The sequence below is a fragment of the Balaenoptera physalus genome, assembly GCF_965194825.1.
Source record: "Balaenoptera physalus genome assembly, chromosome: 7".
In the NCBI taxonomy this organism is placed as follows: Eukaryota; Metazoa; Chordata; class Mammalia; order Artiodactyla; family Balaenopteridae; genus Balaenoptera; species Balaenoptera physalus.
In genome coordinates, this window is record NC_138886.1 from 91,883,193 (window position 1) to 91,906,811 (window position 23,619).

The following is a 23,619-nucleotide window of genomic DNA, read 5'->3' on the forward strand; positions in this document are numbered from 1 at the left end:
CAATGAAGAATAAGTAGGCATTAACTATTAGTTAACTAATTTTGAAAAATAATATTTAATTTTGAACAAAAGTTCTCTATGTAAGTAGATGTTTCATTAAGCTTTAACTTACTTAAGCAATATTGACCTTAACCCTGCTTTGGACTTGGTGTTCTTAGAATAAGCACAACATTAATATCTGCTTCGGATCATACAGATGGCAACTACTTGTTTGGAAACCTTAGGTCAGCCAGCCCTAAAAACACTCACATAGCCCTTCCCACTTTGTTCTTTTATCTAGTATTAGACAACTAACTAGTTTTTCTTGATTCAATTTGCATCAACATTTATTGACTAACTAATAAAAGCTCCAGGGATAAGAAATTAAGTAGACCACAATCTATTAAGTTATAATAAGTTACAGAGTTCTAAGGAAATTCAAATGAGGGCAGTTTGTTACACAACGAATATTATCATTTTGTTGCCTGTTACTTTTATAGATAAGCTATGTGCTAAGACATAACGGCTTTTTAGCTGACAATTTTTTTCTTACTCTGACAATTAAGAAAAAAAATTTCTTAAGTTATACAACATTCTTAGCCTAAATTAAATGGAAGATACACTGTGTCTTTTTTATTGTGGTAAGATATACATAACAAAAAGTTTAGCATTTTAGCCACTTTTAAGTGTACAGTTCTGGACATTAACATTCACATTGTTGTGCAAACATCACCACCTTCCATCTCAAGAACTTTTTCATCTTCTCAAACTGAAACTTTGTCTCCATTAAAACACTTACAGTCCAATACTTCCTTCCCCTGGCTCTTGGCAACCATCTAAATTATATTTTTAATAAGAAGAAAAAAGTAATTTCTTCTCCACCTGATGAATCTTCTTCAGGCCACACCCCATCAGCCAATTGCAAACCTGCTGCAGACCTTTACAACACTCTACTTTTAGAGCTTCTCATTCAGAGCAGACTGTGATTTAAAGATATGAAATGCTAAATATAGAATAAATTACATAAATTTTAATATTCAAAAAGTTAAGCAAACAAAATTTAATTCTTCTAAAAGAAGCATGGCTATGTAATCAGAAGTAGAAACTATGTCACTGATGTAAAATAGTTATGATTCCAAAGAATCCTAGGGATCTATTGTCCATAAATTACAAGGGGCCACATGGTGCCCAAGTTCCTGTTGGAGCAGGAACTCAACATATCCCTCAACAAGTCCTCCACAGAGAGACTCTCCATTACATCTATTTTTACATGTTCAGGGTCTTTCAGAAATTTCAGTTTATCAGAGGGCACAGAGAAAGTGAATTTGCTTTATTTAAAAATGCTGAGGCAATATAAACTATTGTGTTTGTTATCAAACAAAAATAAAATCAGTCGTATGTGACTTATTTATTCCTTAGACTTCACACTATTTAAAGGAATAATGGGAAGACATTTTCAATATTTCGCTACATTATAAAATTGTTTTACTTATTTCATAAATTAGCCATGGACGGTGTATTCTGGAACGTTACATGTGGCTTACATTCAGTGGAAACATTTTCAAGTAACTTAGGAGGCTCTGTTTCTATACTTGATCTGACAGATGGGCAGCAACATGCAGTAACTGGCATAATTCATACTCCGACAGACTGCTTTTCAATAAAGCACATACCCAGATGCTTTCCTCTCGTCGATATTCCTTCCAGTTCCTCCCGCCATCGCTGAACATCAGGAGGTAGCTGGTCACCCAGTCGGAGCTCCCGTATCCTCCCTGGGTGGCCACAGCTGTGACCTCCATTCTTTCTCCAAGGTCAATCTGCAGCCACTGGTATTTATTTGACACAAGGGGAGACCAGCCACCAGCTCCTTTTTGTGGGAATAAAAAGAAGAAAACCGGTAAAGACAGAGAAATCTTTGAAATCTATATTAACCTGTAAGAATGGGGTCATAAATAAGATTTATGAAAATCATAGTTTCAAATTCTGCATTATATAATGCCTCAGAATTATACAAACACACTCACATACACACACACCAACACAAAATAAAAACACAGGTTAAATGTAAATGCATGAAGCCTATATTAATTGTTTTGTTTCTTAGTTCATAACCCCTGACTCTCTGGTATTGGGGTGTCCCGCTAAGTGAAATTGCTTAATGTAATAGGTGGACAACTAAACACCATGCCATTACATCAGTGCTTGGAACTAGTGTCGTTACTGGCTTCAATGCATGACTTGCCCTTTGTTGGACATAAACAAAGGGCAAACTTTCCTTTGTTGGAAAATAACAAACTTTCCTTTGTTGGAAAATAAAGCTAGAAAACCTTAATTGTGGATTCCCAGCATGAGGAAGTACAATGTTGAATGTTGGGATAACAAAGATGGCTATGGCATAGCCCTACACTCATGGTGCTTACAGACTCATAGGAGAAGCAGACATTTCAAAGAACAATTTGAAATGCAATATGGGAGGGGTGGAGGTGAAAGTGATTTCTGTGCAGGGAGGGAGAGTTCTAAAAAGTCAGCAAGGAGGGTGAGCGAGAACCCAGAGGAAGTGAATGGGGAGGAGTTTCTCAGGTATTCAAGACAATAGGCGCAGAGTGGAAATTACTGTGCTTTGTTTTCTCCAGTGCCTGTGAGACACCGAAGAATTAGGGATACCTGTGAATGTATTATTGATATATGTTGTTCTTCTAGTTTAACAGAAACATGAGTTTTGAATTTGGATTTAGATGTCATATTAAATTTTCTGAATTTAAATTATTATGCAATATAAAAATTGGGAAACAGGTTTGAAATGCATTCTGGAACTGATATTTTGCTAATTATCCATGTCTAGAAAACACAGTGTCATGTAAACAGTCCTTAACACAAAAAAACTAGCTTTAAAAAAATTTTTCCCCATTGTCCTGACATCTAATTTGAGGCTCTCATAATAAGGTCTGACACTTTAGACAACATTTATTATCTTTTTTATTAGGGGCTATTATTAACATCCATGTCCTGTTTACAAAAGCTGTTATGACCAAGTACATGTCAGGAGGTGTGTGACATGGTTACAAGACAGCTCAAAGGAAAATGGAAGTGGAGCGCTTACATCAGGGTGTGGAGGTGAAACGAGCAAGTGGGCACATCTGTTGCTTCACTATGTCCTCTGCTAATGGCACTACGTGTATAACCCTTAGCAAAATTTAAGGCTTACAAATTCTTTAAAACTCAAATTCTTTCTAAGATTTCCTCATTTCCTGCAATCTTTATTCCAAAATTCCAAAATTTCCTCTCAACCACAAGCACAATGTCTTTTCCTGTGATCCACATCTTAAACATGCCACAACTCTGGCTGTTCTGTAATGCATTATTAAACTTTTTATTTTGAAATAATTTCAGATTTACAAACGAGTTGCAAAGATGGGATAGGGAGTTCCTGTCTACTTTTTACTCAGTGTGTCCTAATGTTAATATCTGACATCACCATGGTATTTTGATCAAAAGTAAGCTATTAACACTGGTACAATGGTAACAAAACGACAAACTTTCTTTTGATGTCTCCAGTTTTCCCACTAACTCCCTTTTTCTGTTCCAGAACCCCACATTGCATTTAGTCACCTTGTCTCCTTAGTGTCTTCCAACCTGTGATAGTTTTCAGTCTTTCTTTGTCTTTAATAACAAGATTGATCACCACCCAACACCTCCCTGCTACTTCTACTGATTTGTGCAAAGGTCCCATCTAATGTTTGATGAATGATAAGTCCTTCTGGGTTCTAGCTGAGGGTTAACTAACAGTCCCAAGTAACATTACTCTGCAACTGCCTGTAATTTTATAATAATTGCCAAAAGAAGTCAGAAATTAGGTGTTGGCATTTAGCTGATCATTTTAACTTAAAGGTTCTACATTTGAAGTTTTATATGAATCAGTTTCAATCTCTGCGAAACTGCTAAATGTCCTGTATTCTTAGTATCAAGGTTGTAAAGAATGTACTGAAGATACGTCTTCTTTTTGCATTTCACAGTCTTTCTCTGTCATCTTTAATCTCTCTTGAAGCGGGTAGTACCATCAACACGGGCACCACATGTACAGAAACGCAACAGAGTAAAAAGCGTCAGCATGCTTCCTGCATCTGCCCTGGGACCAGCCTCTCCCACAGATGCAGCCACGTCTCTGTCAACCACTCTTCACCATCTGCAGGTAATCAACCTTGAACATTTCATATTCCTTACCTGTGGTGAGAAGGTGCTACTGGTATGCAAATTAAGCTATCTGATTAAGTAGGTACTCTGATAAAGTAATGAAACTGCAGAATTCCCTGTGCTGCAAAGCAATTCATTTCAGCTGGGTAACACAGCCACCACGTAATCCCCAGACCCCTGTAGGGTGATGATGTTGAATTACTGTGCATTTGCCCATGCACGCAGTCCACCGGGGTAGATGCCCTTTTTTCTAATGACTGGAAAAAGTGGGAAATGCACAAATGTAACCTGAGGACTGTTAGGGAGCCCCGAACAGTTTTACTGACGGGTAAGGGAGATCACTGTTCTGTAATGGAAAACAAAACAAAATACACTGAAACAACATTAAAGTGGGTACGCTTGAGCACAGCCACCCCACCAGCTCTTAGCTGCAGAGCAGTGGTTCTGAAACTGATCAGCCTGCATTATTCAATGTTGCAAATCTTCAGTAAATTCCCCCTGGGAACCAACACCCCCTGAAACAGAGCCCAGGGATTTGCAATTACTGTTTTGGAGTCACCAGTGCTGAACCCACAAGAAAGGCATTTGCCCTCCCACCCAGCTCTTCCCCTGACCACACCACAGACTGTCTTTTTCCATTGTCACCGTCCTGTCTCCTGCCTCAGCCCCTTAGTTGAATGAAGTGTCACAATTCATACAAAGGAAAACATGTCCAGAGGGTCTGACTTGCACAGAACAAGGTTCCACAGCTTAGGACACTGAACACAAAACATCCCTCCCAGCAAAGTGTGATAGGTATGCTTTAGGGCTGCAATGAGAATTCAACAAGAAGCTGTGTTAGAGCATCTAGCACAATACTTTCTCTCCCATACACGATCGCAAGACGGGAGACAGTCATGGTGAAAGAGGGGTGACATCCAGAGTGTGGGGCATTGCAGTCTTTTCATTACTGAATGGCCCGTTACCTGCCACTTTATACTAGATAAAGGAGAGAAAATGAGAAAAGCCAAAACTTGTCACAAGCATGTGATGTGTTCAGGACCCTCCCAGATGCTCTAAGTGCTACCTCACAACTCCTCCATGCACCCGGCAAGTGGGACGGGTGTTACAGTCTCTGCTTTGCAGACAAGCAAAAAACAATCATTTTAGGTTCGGCTGAGGGTATTTTATTAAAGCTTAGCTCCCTTTTCATTCTCTACCCCTTCTAAGAACATATCCCTGCGATTTGTCAGTTATTCAGTATTGTTTGCTTATCAATACCATACTGTCTTTTATAGTGATACACTGGCAGATATATTGGAAGGTTTCTGTCTCTAGTTATGCCTGTGTGACTGTTTCCCCCACCTTTCGTTGGCTCAGACACAGGCAGTGACTTGTGTCTTTGGGGAGAGGAAAGGCTGAACAGGAAACTCTCAGCTAGGGCCTTAATTATTCTGGTCACTGATCAAGATGAAAATGACCCCTGCCCCTGGTGGCCACGGGGCATGCACTGTCATAATGAGTGTCAGCTTTGTGTAGAGGGGGAAATTACCCAGAGGTGGAAATTACCCAGAGGTGAAAAGGAGAATAGCTCATGCCTTCTTCAAGTTGGAACAAGGTCCAGAGCAGAAAGATACCGAAGGGAGCAAAGTCAAGTGGGATAATCTGAAGTGAACAGACTAACCTATCTCCAGGGCATCTAAATGTCAAGCAAGTAAATGGCTAAATTGAAATTGTAACCAAGGGAAGTTTCCCTCCAAGATCTTCATTACATTGTCTCAAATGGGAGCTCATCAAGCTCTGTGTATTTCTTTCCTCACTTAAATGCATCTTAATTCACAGAAAACTCATTCCAGATTCCAGGCGGGGCTGGGTGAGTGGGGAGAGGGTGAGATAAGCAGGAGTAACAGATGTTCCCAGGAAAAAGGGGCCATAGGGCGGCAGGCCCTGGGGATGCTCCCTGACCATCCCACTCAGAGATCTCTGGGATTTATATATTGGTGTTTTTGTCACAACCCTGCCTACATTGCTGAGGGAAATTTAAGCATTTGCTCCAGCTCTGATTTCTTAAGGAGCAATTCCAACTATCTACATATACCATTTCTGGCTATCAGGATGTAAAAAATGCGGAAATCCTCCCTCTGGACCTGTCTAGGTAACCTCTGATTCCCTTTCTGCTGTGCTTCCTGCAGTCTGCTAGCAGCCTGAGCAGGAGACAACAGGTAACTTTCCAAAAAGTGCATCCATAATGAAAAAATCACACAGAGCTGCCTAATTGTAAAACAGATTCCTGTACTAAATGCAGACATACCCTATAATGGTTTTGTAAACAGACAATTTAAAATTAAATAAAAAGTAAGTGTATACTTGTTAATTTGTGATTCAAATTAAATGCCAGTGATATTAAAGAAAAAAAGTACAGTGTGACTGTTCACACGTGACTCCCTTAAGTTCTGTGTGCAGTATCCCGAGGGACAACTTTCAATGCCCTTGGCAATTAACATTAGTCGCTGCAGCTCTTTCTGCATAAAATAAACAAAAATCCATTGCTACTGTGTGTTTTGTTTTGCTTCTCTCAAAGACACTCCTGACCAAGTTTTAAAGAAACACACAGTAGAGAGGCATTCAGATCTGAGTTGATCTCAGGCTTTGCAGTTCTTATGTGTTTGAAGTTCTGTATTGACAAGACTATAAGATGATTTTGCTAATTTCTCACCTTAGAAGTAAAATACGAATTGCCCAGCAAGCCTATAAACCATCCGAACATGTACTAAGTACCTCATTCATGACTGAATAAAATGTATGACCAAGTTTATTTGTGCATCTCCCGTGAAATCTTCATGTTTATGAGAGATGCAGCTCTGAGATCTGGTCTAATTCTATAAAAGCATCATTGTGCATCTTTCAGAGGCCCCCTGAGTTATTCAGAACAGATATGATTCCAGATCATTCTTGAGGCCACTCAGAATAGCTGCATCTCCCTCTGATATGTAGAGAACAGTGGGGAATCCAGGATGCCCAGAAGGGCAGGAGGCCAGGCGTTCTGCTCCAAGGCCCCCACCACTTCCCAGGGACACACCGTTACTCTTCTTAAGGCAATAGCCCTTTTTCTTTTTAATTAAATTCAGTGTAGGATCATGTCAGGAAATGCAAGGGTGACATGCTTAGAAATAAAACCATGAGTACTAAATTATCCATCCATACTTGACTGCTCAGTTAGCCAGAAGCCTTTGGAAAAAAAGTCCATTGATGGTAAAACTTACATTTTCTTTAGTGATGTTATGTAGCTGAATTCATTACAATTTGTAAGCACACTGTGAAAGCCTTGGATAAAAAGAGATATGTACAGACGAGCTGCTATACAAAATAGAGTAGTAAAATGAGAATGCAAAAAGGATGAGGTCTGAGCATCACAAAATGTAAATACTACTGACAAAGGTGCATTTTTTGGGGGGTAGGCATTCATCCCCAGCAAAGTATGGCATTATTTTGCGTCGGAGAAAAGCCTGCTCCACTGGATTTCCTTGGAGGAAACATGGCAACAAGGGAAGAGTCTACTGCAAGGATCACAGGACAGAGAGAACAGGGAACCCCTGAAATACCATCTTCCAGTCAGCCCCTAGTCCAGAAGCTCCTCATTAATGTTCAGAGCAAAGGTGGGAGTAGCTGACCACAGGGTCCACTGAGATATTCCATTAGCCTTTGCCACTGGCTGTGGCCTTCCTGGACCAGTCTCTGTGCCACAAGTTAAACCAGAAGTTCAAGACTCCTGTGTGCTTTGATCATTAGTGATCCCAGATGCCTCATGAAAGGTTGCTAATTGAACCTCACCCCTTTGGCAGGATTGAAGGTCACCTCACTTGGTACGTCTTTCATCAGTGACCCCAAACAAGAAAAAGGGAGTATCCCTACAAGAGGCAATGTAATTGCATTGGATGAGTAAAGCAATATGTGATGGGACAAAATATATCTCCATAGGGATGCCAATAATATTTATTAAAAGTGGAGTAAACAAAGACATCATGGTGTATGTCAAGGATACATACTGTTAAATAAATAACTTTCATGAACATTTCTGTATATTATACATGATACAAAAGTGAATTACTTTGGAAAAGAACAGAGTAGAATTTGCTAGACAACTATTTTTGAATTTGGATAGTGCTTAGAAGGGCTTCCACATATCTTTTGGGAAGTTGCCAAGTACGTCATAGGCAGTACTTACTCTTGGAAAAATACTATGGCAAAATTGTGGCCACCATAAGATACTTACTGGGCAGATAATAAACACAGACATAATTTTGCAAGGATAAACTGTTGTGTTTTTCATTCCTCTCCGGTAAATCCTGTTAGCCGGTGATCATTATCCCATGAAGCCCTAGCGAAGCCAGGGAGGGCAAAGACCAACTAAGAAAATAGGAAACAGGACGTGTGATGTCTCCCTCTTTGGCAGGAAGAAGAGACGGGAACCCAGACGATCGTGGGAAAGAGAGGAAATGGAGGAAGGGTAAAAGGTGGTGGGAGGGTGATTCAGACACCTTGCTCAGGAGTGAAGTCCCAGGGGGATCAGAAAAGTGAGAGGAATAAGCAAGCTGTGGAAAGGCTTTGTCTTGGCTTCCATTTGGAATTTTGGGAGATCACCTTGTAGGGGGCTGTGTAGTCATTACTAATGGTTGCCAACTATTTCCCTTCTTCTACCTTCCAGGCACTTGGAGGATTGCGATTTCCACGCCCCCTGGTCGTTGGGTGGGGCTATGTGACCAGCTCTGGCCAACAAGCTCTGAGTGGAAGTGATAGGTTACTTCTGGACTAAACTGCCAGGACAAAACCATTTGACGATCTTTTTCCCCTTGGTATGGTGAACCAGACTGCCCACAGGCCATCAAAAGGGGGCACAGAAGTGAGATGAGAGTCTGACTGGATCTGAACAGAAGGTCAACTTGGCAAAGGCAAATTAAACCTGTAACCAAGGCTGCTCAGGCTGGAAACCAAATGAGACTCATGGTCAGGCTTCAGGGAGGCAAGAAGTGACATCACAAAGATCCCGGAAGGGACAATGACCTGTTCCCTGGGAACACGGTCTTACCAAGAGGTAAATCCGCCACAGGCTTCAGGAGCAGGTGCCAAGTAACCCTCAGCGTTAAAAGCAGACAAACTCCCTTCAGCAGATAGCAAGGAGCTGAGCCACAACGTGAGAAGCCCCACCATCCAGCTGCATGAGGGCACCAGCCCTTCTGTAAACCCAAACACTGTCTTCGAAAGAAGCAGGAAAAAAGAAATCTGAGCATCCCTGGAAGATGTTCATCCATTCAAAAGAGTCCACTGAATCCAAAAGAGACTGAAGATTGCCTTATTCTGGGGGTAGTGCTATAATTTGGGCTACTTGGTAGAGAGAAATGACAACATTGCCTCCCTGTAGGTTGTTGACAACGCTGAAAAACACGTTTGGTTTGTTCTGGTTTGTCTCATGTAGCATCTTAGGTTCTATGGAGGTAACCTGGAGACTCCAGACCTTGAAAAGGACCATGGGAAAATCTGAGCAGATGAGTTCTGTGTGACAACTGTACGGCAGGGTCTGCACGAACCCTGGGATTTGGGGGCTTCTCCTCTCACATGCTACCATCATGCCGTGATTTAATAAAGTTGCCTGGTCACCAAGACAGTGCTCTGTGCTTTAGAACATGGGTGTATTTTACATGGATGCTATTACATTTGGCCTGTCCACTGCACTCAATACCCACAGTTGCATCTGCAGGATCATTTGTTAAGAAAAATCGGAAAAAGAATGTGTCTTGGCCCTAGTAGGTCTAAAAACTTTTAGGAAGCACAGATAAACAGAATGAAAAATCTGACATCCAGAGGCAAAAAGTCCCCAGTACATTCATATGCCTTTATAAAAATCTGGTTTGCAAGCCCTTTTATTGCCATCTGAATTGCTCAGACTAGTATTTGGGAATACTGACCAGTTCTACCAGGTACCTAGCCTGTGAATAAAAGATAGAAATACTGGAGAACTACGATTTTATGAAAAAATATGAGGGACAAGTTTATTATTATAAGATTTGCATCAAACATTTTTGATGTATTCAGTAATATTCTGATTTATATCAGGAGTTGATATACATCTAGATATTTTAAATTATTATTCACTCTTTCCATTTTCTAACATTTCTTTGTAAAAAACAGTGAATTTTACATCACAGCTTATTTGGGATATTGCAGAGTCCAAATAATCAGACGTTCCAGGTTATAAGAAAATATTTAGTGTCTGATGCCCAGGCCTAAGCATTTTCTGCTAATCGAATCATGTGTATTTATTTCCTGCTAAAACCTGGAGTATTAACTTGTACTAGTAAATGTACTTCCTAAAGTGAGAAATAAATATCTTAACGCTGAGAATTGTTGCTAATATGCTCAGCCATCAATTGTATTGGGAGCATTAGACAAAAATCTTTCCTGGCTCCACCAACACATAAGTCTGTTGTGAGGAAATATGATCAATGTCTCGATACGGGAAAGGTGAAGAATTACAAAGAGAAAAGAAAACATCCAGTCAGTTCAGCTTGTCTCCATCTACTTTCTGTTTGCAATACACAATATAGTAATCTGATATGCCATTTTTGATCAAGTTAAATTTAAAGCAGTCTCATTTGCACTGTCAGTGATGAGTGGCTTGCCGCATTAGAGGGCGTGATTTTCAGCATCTGGGCCATGCATGGAGTTGTCCCTCTTTCTGGGGATGATTGTTTATGCAAGCACTTTGGGGGAACAAAAAAGGAGAACAAAATGTGTGTACACTTCCTCCTAATCAACCTCAATCAGCTCTGGCCAGACCACTCATCTCACCACCATGCCTGCGGTGACTAAAGAGAACACGTCACGTGGCTAAAAAGAACATGTTATCCGGAGTTGGAAAGCAGCATCTGAAATGCTAAAGCCAGTTTCATGAAGGGTCACCTACAGTAACAATAATTGTAAAAACAAAAGGTTATTTTCACATGCAAGATCTAGAATGAAAGTCCAGAATGGTTTACTCTAAGGTAGTTTTTTTACTTTCGGTTTTGGTTTTTTAACTTTTGTTTTGAATAAACTTGGATAAACTGCATAAAGTTCCTTTAGGAGATTTTTGAGAAGAAAAAAATGAAGTCAATATTATAGCATGTTCTTATTTAGAATACACAGATTTCAGCAATCTTGATTTTATATGAGAAATATTAGGTCACTTGTAATTCTAGGAAATATCAATTTAATATTGATGGAAACAAATTCAGCTAATATGAATAGTCAAACCCAATTTGACTGTAAAGATGTAAAGCTTCAAGAACTTTACATTTTTATCTAATGGCATCAATTTTCTTGAATAGGTATATGTATACATGTACGTGTCTGTGTTTTACCCCTTAAAAAAAATCCATCAGTTCTGAAAAATTATACATTCAGGCATTTCCAGTAATTTGTGTTTCTCTGTATAAAAAGGTAAGGTGTATGACCTCAGAGGGGATACTTTGTTAAATGTATTATCTGGAACCCAGTCCCAGACTTCAAAATGGGAATGCTAGAGGAGCCAGACTAGAAATTTCAAAAGTAAACTCCAGGAGCACTTAGTCCAATGTTGAGTGATGATACTAGCCCATTACTATCTCTACAATAACCAACACTTCCATTAGGGAGCTCACAGAAAACACTGGCAAACAGGTGGTAACATGCTCAGGAATCATGGTTTTCAAAGATGCAAGGTCTGCATCTCTCTGCTTTGGCCCACCTGTCCCTAGAAACGCCTGGATCCCTCCTAACTTCTCTGCTCATTCCTCTTAATATCCTTCATAGACTTCTTTCTTCTATTTATTGCAAAGTCTTTTCTAAGAAATATTTTACTACTTTTCATAAATTAATAGAAAACAAAATAAATACATAAACTGCATAAGTAAAAAATATGTAAAAGAGAACACATGAAATGTGCAATAAGTTCTAGTCAATTAATTAACATTTGTTATGTGTTGAATCAGTGAAGTACTTTAAAATCATAAAATGCCTTAAAGTTTGAATTATTTGGCTTTGGGGGTTTATACAGTGGGTCAAATTTATATATATGCACACACATACAATCAAAAATTATGTATAGACTATTCTCTTACTACCTTTATGTATCAGGTAGATGAATTGATCAGCTGCTATGTATAAAGTTCTTGGTGGAAGCTGTGATATTTGAGACATTTCTAATTCTTAATGAACATTCTAGAAGCGCAATGACTTATGGGCAAAATAAGAAACTAGGGGTGTAAGACAGACCACCTTCTTTAAAACTTCCAAATACCACAACACAGACCAAGGAAATTTTAACCATACAATCAGGGAGTCTAACATGATTTTCCTCACTAGATCATACACAAAATATTCCAAAAAGCTAAAACTACTATATATGAAGAATCATCGCCCTCATTATATTCATCCACATTTCATACTATCCACATTTTACATCATAATCATCTAAACTAAAGTGAACTAATATGTTCTCCAGCATTTACCAAGGCAAAGGAAATGTCAATAAAGACTCTGGGATGCTGGCTTTTAACAGAAAACACGTATAGATAATCCTTCAGAAGGAATATTGATAAATTGTGCTGTCTAAAGCATGCTTTAGAAATGGGTCTGAAATCAGGTGGTAATATCTAGGGATATTTAGTGAAATGTACACTATATGCAATCAGAGTAGCAACAACCATTAAAAAGAAACCCTCATCAGTTGATTGCCACTCTTAAAATAATTAATTTAAATTTGCAAAGAGAGTAGTTTAAATATAAAAGATAAGCTTTGTACTTACCATTTTATAATGATGGCTTATAATATTCTGAGTTATTATTTTTTTAATTAAATATAATGGAAATAAGTTCATCTTAAGCTTCAGGATTTTCCCTTCTAATGTTTCTAAACTTCCCAGTGCCACCATATTGATAGCACTGGAGGCCTGAATCATAAAGATACTCTACACATGCAAATTAGAAACACAACACACAAGCCCCTCGGGCCTCTTTAAACTAATTAAATATGGCTTATTTAGTTTTTACAATTTTAGGGAAACCACTGGAAAGTTTAGATGTTAAGCTGATATTAGAATAACCACCAGACCGAAAATGGGTAATTTGATAACTGATCTCATTGAAATCTGGTTTCAGTGAGAATATATTTTTACTGGGGTGCTAAAAATGATTATGAATGATGCTTTGAAGAGTAAATATCTGGCCACAAAATGCTTTTTCCTGGGAAAAGACCATGAAGGTGGACAATTAATGGACATGCCTTCCCATCCTGAGCTCACTGAATTTCTTCACCTGTGTTCTTACTCTTCCCTGCCAATCGATTTGATCACTTATTAGGTTCCCAAATTTGATCCTTAAGGACACAGTAAAGTTCAAGCTAGACTTTAACTCTGATCTTAGAAATGTCAAAGAAAGGGAGGAAAACACTCAATTCCTTAGTAGTATCTCCAGAATTTACAGCAGTGCGTTTACATGGGACACAGTTAATTTTCACTTTTACTTTCTGAATTCATCTTTCATTTAAAAAATCTATCCCTTAAAACAGTAGCAAAACAAAAGCAGAAATAGAGACACAGACGTAGAGAACAAATGTATGGATACCAAGGGGGAAAGGGGTGGGGTGGGAGGAATTAGGAGACTGGGATTGACATATATACATTATTGATACTATGTATAAAATAGACAACTGATGGGAACATACTGTATAGCACAGGGAGCTCTACCTAATGCACTGTGGTGACCGAAGTGGGAGGGAAGTCCAGAAGGGAGGGGATATCTGTACGGGTGTGGCTGATTCATTTTGTTGTGCAGTGGAGGCTAACACAACATCGTCAAGCAACCATACTCCAATAAAAGTTAATCCAAAAAAGTAGCAAAGCATTTGAATTTGAAGTGTATGTATTCACTTATTTAATCCACTGAATTAGTATTTGTGCAATAGAAGAGGTAATTCACTCGACAACATTCAAGTAGCAAAAATGGACCTTTCCAAAAAGTAAGTCATTAACTCCCTTCCCACTAATAGGAAGGGAATCTTTATTTTCAGTAGCAGCCTTCACCTGGTCTCCTCCCAGGCCAAGTCCTGGGAATGGAGTCATTTTCCCATGACATCCTTTGGCAGCTTCACATCTTGCAAACATCAGGCTTCCCCAGTGGCTGCAGCACTGGCTCCTTCTTGTGTTGTTGTAGTTATTCATGACCAGCACACTTGACTAGTCACCCTTCTGTCGCCGGTCCTAAAACTAAAAAGGGATGATAACCCTGGAAAAAATCTAGACTCCAATCATTCCCTTCTCATAAATCTTGTTGCTGATCATTTGCTGGCAATCAATAGGGAAGGAAGATATCAAAACAAACCAAACAATGGATCATAAGCAAGAAGAAAGCTAGCAGAGGAATACTAGCAGATATGATGAACCTGCTGCTTTCTTCAGTTTCATTAAACTCAATATAATTAAGTTTTGACCTATAAGAAGGAATATGAACTAAAAATGAAAATAATTCTCTCTGGGAAAGAATCAGGGTGGATTGACAAGAAGACAGCTGCAGACTCACCATCTCTGCGATTAAGACTTGCCAAGCCAGGGCCGTGGCTGCTGGACCGCTCTGAGGAGCTGCTGAAGGAAGCCCGGGGCAGGGCAGACGCCAGAGGAGCGTCACAGTTATCTGGGGGGAAACACCACGTGCGGGTTAATACACTGATTAAAGCTTTCCTGTCCTCTCTTCCTCTCTTCTTCCTTCCCTCTTACTTTCCTTTCCTTCCTATTTCCCTGCCACCCTCCCTTCTCTTCTTCCTTAATTTCCTTTCTTTTTAGTTAACAGGCTAGGAAAATGCTAGAGCCTGTGGCAAACATGGTACTCGTACCATGGCCAATTCAAAGCTATCAACGTGATGTCACTGACCAGGAAGTTGGAAAAAGAATCATTATATAGTATTTTCACCACGCAGACACAAGGTATGTAAATAACCTCAAGAGCACTGATAACAGCAAGATGACATAAAATAAAGTAGGAAGTGGTGAGTTTTCAGAATGTATTACTTTTGTTTTAATATGATTTAATTAATTATGTTTATATAATTTAATTTTTAATAATGATTGTATTTTCATGCAAAATTCATGAAAAGTTAATGATTGGCTCTTGCTAGCTGCTAAAAATTGGTTCCAGCACATCACTCCTAAATGGGAAAATATTAAAAGTATTTCCTTGAAAATCAGAAAGAACACTTTCACAGACACCACCGTTTCTATTGAACATTGCACTGAAAGTCCTATCAGTATGTAAGAGAAAATTTAAAAATTAAAAGCACAAAATTGGATAAAAAAGAGCAACCGTTATCGTGTCCAGATGATATGATTATGGAGGTAGAAATTCTGAAAGTCATTGGCTAGCTTAACAATTCATTATACAAAAGCTGATAGTATTTCTAAACTTATCCATAGTTAGAAATTAAATTAAATAGAATAGCAAATACTAACAAAACATATAAAGTATCTAAGAATGAATCTTACAGAATTTGCAGGACATATATGGAGATTATTATAAAAATTGTATTGAAAGACATTAAAGAAAAACTACATAAATTCAGACTACAATGATTGCAAATAGGAAGACTACTTTTAAGGTACTGGTTTTCCCTAGCTTGATCTAAAGATTCATTAGAAGTTCAATCAAAGCTCAGGAGGGTTTTTACAGAACTTGAAGCAGTGAACCACACAGCTCAGGGGTTCTTAACGTGTGGTACAAATATGATATAGGGGGTCTGTTGAGATGAATAGAAAAAAATTACATCTTTATTTTCACTAACCTCTAGCTAAAATTTAGCATATTCTTCAGTCACAAATGTAGACAAACCAGACTATATACACCAGTGCCCGTGCATATGTTACCAACATAAGTTGCATATATTTTAATAGCAATCGTTGTCACAGACATCTAGAAATATTGTTTATGGTCCCCTTTACTTCAAAATAACAGTATTTGTTAAAGTCACCACTAGATCTTGTTTTTGAATGCGCTAATAACTAAGAAGACACTATGTTACAATTTCTAGTACATTGATATCAGCATTTCAATATAACTATTTACTTTGTAACCCTATGTATACATTTTATGCATTTACAAGCATTGCTGTGAGAAGGGGTCAGGCTCCAGCAAAGTGCCCGAAGGGTCCTTGGCACAAGGAAGAGCAAAGAAACACCCGTTGTGAGTGTGTGCACTGCAAGTACAAAGCTGTTGAGACATTACTGGGGTATTATTAGCCATTCAGAAAATTCCAGAAGATTGGGATCATCCACAATCCACAGTCAGCTGTGCTAACTCGAATGTTAACGTGACAATTTCTTAGGGGACAATTTCTTTGCCTGTTGAGCAGACCAGGCCTGCATCATTCCCCCTTTAGGTAAAGGGGTCCCAGGGATCTAAGTAACCTGCTCAAAGTCACAGAGCTGGTTGAGGGTAAGTGAAGATTATCTCCATCAACTGTTTAGCTTGGGAAGCCTGCTCCTTTCCCAGCCTCCCCCATCCCCCCCAGCACGGCTTCCTTTCTGAGTCTCCCCAGACGCTCCCCACTCAGTCCCCTCTGCTCACATCTTTCTCATCTCACCGTATTGGGGTCTCTCCTTTCTGGGTTGGAAACAGTGAGGACCAAGTGTAGATTCTGGAGCCAGACAGGGTGTGGGCATGACATTTACCGAGCTGCCTACTCTTGGGAAGTCACTGGCCCTCCCTAAGCCTCAGTTACCTCATCTGTACAATGAGGATGTCACACAACTGAATCACACACCTGGACAAAGGGGAATCACACAATTCATAGGGTTTCTATGAGGATTAATAGTGTTTGCTTTTATTATTTTCAGTATGGTAAGACAAGTCATCACATAAGCTTCTTCCAAATATTCTATAAGGACGTTTTCCCTATAGAGAGATATAGAAGGCAGCATGCAACGTTCCAAGCCATATTCTCATTTTTTATTCTTTCCTCAAAAGAAGGCATATGAATCTTAGTCTTTAAAAAAAAAAAAAAAAGAGTAAGATGTACTCGCTCTTATGAAGTCATCTTTGCCTTTGAGAAACAATTTTAAAAGTGATCATTTTCTTTACAACCCTAATTGGTTGTTCCAATTCACTTCCACACAGTCAAATTTGAGAATGCACGTGATCAAAAAACGTGACCATGTCCAATAAGGTACTTGGAAAAGAGCGGCTCTGTGTTTGGACAGTGTTTTCAGTACATTCACTGTGTTTTTAACTAAATTACATTCAAGTAAGGTGAAGTCTCAGATGCCACCCAAAAATCTCCTTAACCATTGTTTTCAATCTGAAATGTCTATATTTTATACTACGATTCCTGTAGCCAAAATTGTTAAGACACAATTTAATTTTCTTTTTCTGGAATCATTAAAAAATATTTGATTTCCACTGAATATTATTCTTATCAATAGTCTGATACATACTATTTCTATCCAAAAAAAAAAAAGATGAATCCTGAAATGCTTCAAAGCTACAACAATTTTTCATAAATAATTGTTTTTAACAAACGAGATGGCAAAACAACTGAAAAGTACAACTATTTACCACTTAGGGGGAAAATGAGGTGAGTACAAGTAATAATCTTGTAAGAATTAACAAATGAAAATAGACAGATAATATTACAGTTCAATAGGCTAAAGCAAGTTTATTTCTCTTCATAATAACACTCATATTAATAAGAAATTATTCTATGAAATAATCTCAGTTTTGAAATGCACTTATTCCTTCAAAAGTTCAAATGTACTCAGAAGCTCAAATGTTCTCAGAAAAGCTTAGGAACTCTAAAGGGAAACTGATGAGCCATTGTAACGTGTCTTGTAGAAAATACAGACACACCGTAATTGTTCATGATTTATGTGTGATTCAGATCAGAGTGCCCGGAACAGCCTTGTGTGCATGCTTCTAGAATAAGTTCTTATGTATTAAATGAGCAAACATTGGCTCAGTAGTTGTACCTATTGTAACATCATTTTAATCAATAGCCTATTGTTTGTCCTGCCAACAGAACAGCTTTATACTGAAATTATTAAACAATATTTCAGCTTCTGTTTTTAAAAATTATATATATATTCTTTTCTCCAGGTAAAATTTTAGAAATTTGGAACTTCCCATAGCTGGGGAAAACATAGTTGCCTTAATCCTCTCAATCTAAGTGACACTATCTGAGTGTTTTCCAAACCCTTGACCTCCTCCTAAAACTACTTAAATCTACCCCCTCCATAAATAAAAAACAGTCCCAGAAAAACCTCTTTGGATTTCTACAGCTCCTTGGTGATGCATGCTCTTAGTTTCTTCAGAACTTTCAAATCCAGTTTATATACAACTGTATATAAATGGCATCTTTTCAATATGCATTATGTTCTAAAGTAGACTAAAAATTCCTCAGCAAAGAAAATGTCACTTTACTGAATTCATTGATGAGCTCTAGTAGTTATCTGGTAGCACCTTTAGGATTTTCTATGTCTAATATCATATCATCTGCAAACAGTGACAGTTTTACTTCTTTCTTTTCCAATTTAGATTCTTTTTCTTTTTCTTCTCTGTTTGCCACAGCTAGGACTTCCAAAACTATGTTGAATAAAAGTGGTGAGAGTGGACATCCTTGTCTTGCTCCTGATCTTAGAGGACATGCTTTTAGATTTTCACTGTTGAGTATGATGTTAGCTGTAGGTTAGTTGTATATGGTCTATATTATTTTGAAATATGTTCCCTCTAGGACCCTTTCTGGAGAGTCTTTAATCATAAATAGGTGTTGAATTTTGTCAAAAGCTTTTTCTGCATCTATTGAGATGATCATATGGTTTTTATTCTTTAACTTGTGGTGGTGTATCACAGCCATTGATTTGCAGATACTGAAAAATCCTTGCATCCCTAGGATAAATCCCACTTGATCATAGTGTATGATCCTTTTAATGTATTGTTGGATTTGGATTGCTAGTATTTTGTTGAGGACAGATGAATGGATAAAGAAGATGTGCTACATATATACAATGGGATATTACTCAGCCATTAAAAAGAATGAAATAATGCCATTTGCAGCAACATGGATGGACCTGGAGATTATCATACTAAGTGAAATAAGTCAGACGGAGAAAGACAAATATCTATTAAAAAATTTAAAACAATAATTCAAATAATTATTTTAATAATATAATAATAACCTTCCAAAACAGAAAGCACAAAGTCCAGAGGGCTTCCATGGTGAATTCTGCCAAACATTTAAGGAAGAAATCATGCCATGTCTCCATAATCCCTTTTAGAAGATAGAAACAGAGGAATACTTTTTAACTTATTCTATGAGGCTAATAGTACCATAATACCAAAACCAATCACAGATATTACAAGAAATGAAACCTACAGACCAATATTTCTCATGAACACAGATGCAAAATCCTCAACAAAATATTAGCCATCAAATCCAACAATGTATAAGAAGAATTACAGGGAATTCCCTGGCAGTCCAGTGGTTAGGACTCCATGCTTCCACTGCAGGGGGCCCGGGTTCAATCCCTGGTGAGGGAACTAGGATCCCACAAGCCACACGGTGTGGCCAAAAACAAAATAATAAAGTAAAATAACATAAAAATTTTAACAGATTTTTAAAAAATAGAAGAAGAATTACATACTGAAACAAGTAGAATTTGTCCGAGGTATTCAGGGCTGGTTCAACATTCAAAAATCAGTTTATGTAATCCATCACATCCACAAGCTAACAAAGAAAAATCACATGGTGCTATCGATAGATGAAGAAAAGCATCTGACAAAATCCAACACCCATCCATGGTAAAAACTCTTGGTAAACTAGGAATAGAGTTGAACTTTCACAAATTGATAAAGAATATCTACCAAAAACTTACAGCTAACACCACACTTAATGGTGAGAAACTGGAAAGTTTCCCCACTAAGATCAAGACTAGGCAAAGATTTTCCCTCTCACCACTCCTTTTCCACATCCTACTACAAGTCTTAGTTAATGCAATTAGACAAGAAAAGGAAATAGAAGGGATACAGATTAGGAAAGAAATGTCTTTGTTATGGATGACAAGATCATCTATGCAAAAACTCCTGGAACTAATAAGTGGTTATAGCAAGGTCACAGGATACAAGGTTAAAATACAAAAGTCAATTGTTTTTCTATATACCAGCAATGATCAAGTGGAATTAGGAATCTGAAACACTATGCTATTTACATTAGCACCTAAAAAATATAAAATACTTAGGTATAAATCTAACAAAATATGCATGAGATCTATATGAGGAAAACTACAAAACTCTGAGCAATTAATCGAGGAAGAACTAAATAAATGGAGAGATACTCCATGTTCATGGACAATACTCAATATTGATTGTCAAGATTTCAGTTTTTCCCAATTGATCTATAGATTCAAGGCAATCTCAATCAAAATTCAAGCAAGTTATTTTGTGGATATCAACAAACTGATTCTAAAGTTTATGTGGTGAAGCAAAAGACCCAGAATAGCCAAAACAATATTGAAGAAGAACAGAGTGGTAGGAATGACACTACCTGATTTCAAGACTTACCATAAAGGTACCGTAACTAAGACAGTGTATTGGCAAAAGAACTGACAAATAGATCAGTGAAACAGAACAGAGAGCCCTGAAGTAGACCTACACAAATATAATCAATTGACCTTTGACAAAGTAGCGAAGGCAATACAATAGAGCAAAGATAGTCTTTTCAATAAGTGGTAATGGAACAAATGGACTTCCATAAGCAAAAACATGAATCTAGACACAGACTTTTTACCCTTCACAAAAATTAATTCAAAATGGTTCACAGATCTAACTGTAAAGCACAAAACTATAAAACTCCTTGAAGATAACATAGGAGAAAATCTAGATGAACTTGTGTTCTGCAAAGACTTTGTAGATACAAAGCCACGATCCATGAAGAAAAGAACTGATAAGATGGACTTTATTAAAATTAAAAATTTCTGCCCTGCAAAAGACAGTCAAGAGAATGAAAACACAAGCCATAGGATGGGAGAAAATATTTGCAAAATACACATCGAACAAATGACTTTTATCCAAAATATGCAAAGAACTCAAACTTACCAATAAGAAAACAAACAACTCCAATTAAAAAATGGTCCTAAGCTGACTTTAACAGACACTTCACTGAAGAAGATACACAGATGAGAAAGAAGCATATGAAAAGATGCTCCACATCATATGTCTTCAGAGAAATGCACATTAAAACAACAATGAGATACCACTACACTCTTATGAAAATGGTCAAAATCTGGAACACTAATGACACCAAATGCTGGCAAGGATGTAGAGCAACAGGAACTCTCATTGGTGGTGGGAATGCAAAATGGTGCAGCCTTTTTGGAAGACTGTTTGGCCGGTTCTTACAAAACTAAACATATTCCTACATGCAATCCAAAGTCTGTTCCTTGGTATTTACCCAAAGGGGTTGAAAACTTATGTCTACACAAAAACAGGCACAAAAATGTTTATAGCAGCTTTAGTCATTAAACGCCAACACTTGGAAGCAACCAAGACACCTTTAGTAGGGAATGGATAAACAAACTGTGGTACATCCATATAGTGGAACATTAGTCATAAAAAGAAATGATCCATCAAGCCATGAAAAGACACAGAAGAAACCCAAATGCATATTACTAAGTGAAAGAAGCCAGTCTTTAAAGGCTACATACCATACGATTCTAGCTAGATGATATTCTGGAAAAAACAGAAGTGTGAAGCCAGTAAAATGATCAGTGGTTGCCAGTGTTTAGATGGGAGAGAGGAATGAATAAGAGGAACACAAGGGATTTTAAGAGCAGTGAAACTATTCTGTACAATAATATAATGCTGGATACATGTCATTATACATTTGTCCAAACCCACAGAATGTACAACACCGAGAGTGAAACATCAACTATGGACTTCAGGTGACTATCATGTGTCAGCACAGGTTCACCAATTGTAAAATAAAAAAAGTATCAACACCACTCTGGAGAAGGATGCTGGTAATGGCAGAGGCTAAGCATGTGTGAGGGAAGGGGGTATATGGGAAATCTCTGTACTTTCTGCTCAATTTTACATAAACCTAAAACTGCTCAAAAAATAAAGTTTATTTTTAAAAAAGGGCAGGGGGGCTTTCTCTTTATCAACTACCCTGAGTATTCACTTAAAAATAAGTGCTATGATTTAAATAACTTACTGAGAAAGAAGAGAAACTTTCAGGGTTTTTTTCCCCCAGTTATACATCCTGGAGCCCATTTATAAAACTTAGTTCTATCCTTTCATGGTTTTAAAATTGGGCAAGGGTGTGTGACTCTACCAGCCTTCAGAGGAATCAAGTATCTGGAGGGAGAATGGCTGTAGTTTCTCATGGATTGTCCTGCTTCAGCACCCTAAGCAGACAAGGATTTAGATCTGTTTTAAAAGTCAATTTTAATTATCCCAATTATTATTCACTCATGACTGCTGAAAAATTATATTCGACAAAAGGAACAGATTCCCAGTGGTGGGAGTGTTTCTAAAATTATAACTTGTGCCAGTTTAATGAATCATACTGCTTCTCATACAGGAACAGCACTTTTTTTTTTTTTTTAAAGAACCACTATTTATCTTTATTTCTTCAGCTTCCATCACAGTGCCTGGCACATGGTAAGCATTTGATAAATGTTTGCTGAATTAAATTGATCACAAGTCCGAGAGCAACTTTCTTAAATCTCCATATCTAAGTTCTATTTCAACCCTGACATATATTGAGCTTAAAACATTGAAACAGCCAAGTTCATCTTAACAGAAAAATCATGCGGTCTTAATTTCCAGGCTGGGTGTGGGGTAGGTATGTGATAGTGGGACCCAGGAAAATATAGATAGAGAAGAGGGGTTCTCACTAATAGGAAGGGACTGCCAATGAAGTATTCACTTCAGAAGGCATTCTCATTCCTGCTTAAACAGGGCATGTCAGTAAAATTCAGCAATCCAACACACTCAGATATTTTTCAAAAATAATTCACAAATGGAAAGATGAGAACATGTCTGTGTTAGAAGTAACATGTCTAGATTTATCAAGATTGTATAATTTTGTGCAATGACATTCAGGGGAGAAATAGACACAGCAGTTTTTCAGACACTGATACCCAAGGGGCAATTCCCCATCCCTGCCCCTGAAATTCTGATTTAGTGAGAGGATTTATTTGTGTACTTAAGGCAGACACATCCTGTTCTTCAGAGAAGGAAATGTACAACACTCGGGACAGGAGCTGAGAGATCTCTGCAGTGGATGAAAACCTCAACTGTGCCAGGAGAGACCCTCAACGTGGCCACCAGGAGTGTGCACTAAATTGCAGTTTTCATATGAGTAGCCCTGGTATCTGTATTATGTTCTATGGTTATTAAACCAGAATTGGAGAGTTG

At 38.0% G+C, this 23,619-nt stretch overlaps 2 long non-coding RNA genes across 2 annotated transcripts in view; both read right to left on the reverse strand.

Moving 5' to 3' along the window:
- LOC309664563 overlaps positions 1-23,619 on the reverse strand; it is a 51,074-nt gene that overhangs the window by 18,251 nt on the left and 9,204 nt on the right. The window lies entirely within an intron of this gene.
- LOC309664541 lies at positions 1,369-14,429 on the reverse strand. Its single transcript, XR_014265909.1, has 2 exons — positions 14,247-14,429; positions 1,369-1,846 (listed from the first exon to the last, which is right to left on the reverse strand). It is a non-coding gene; the product is annotated as an uncharacterized lncRNA (long non-coding RNA).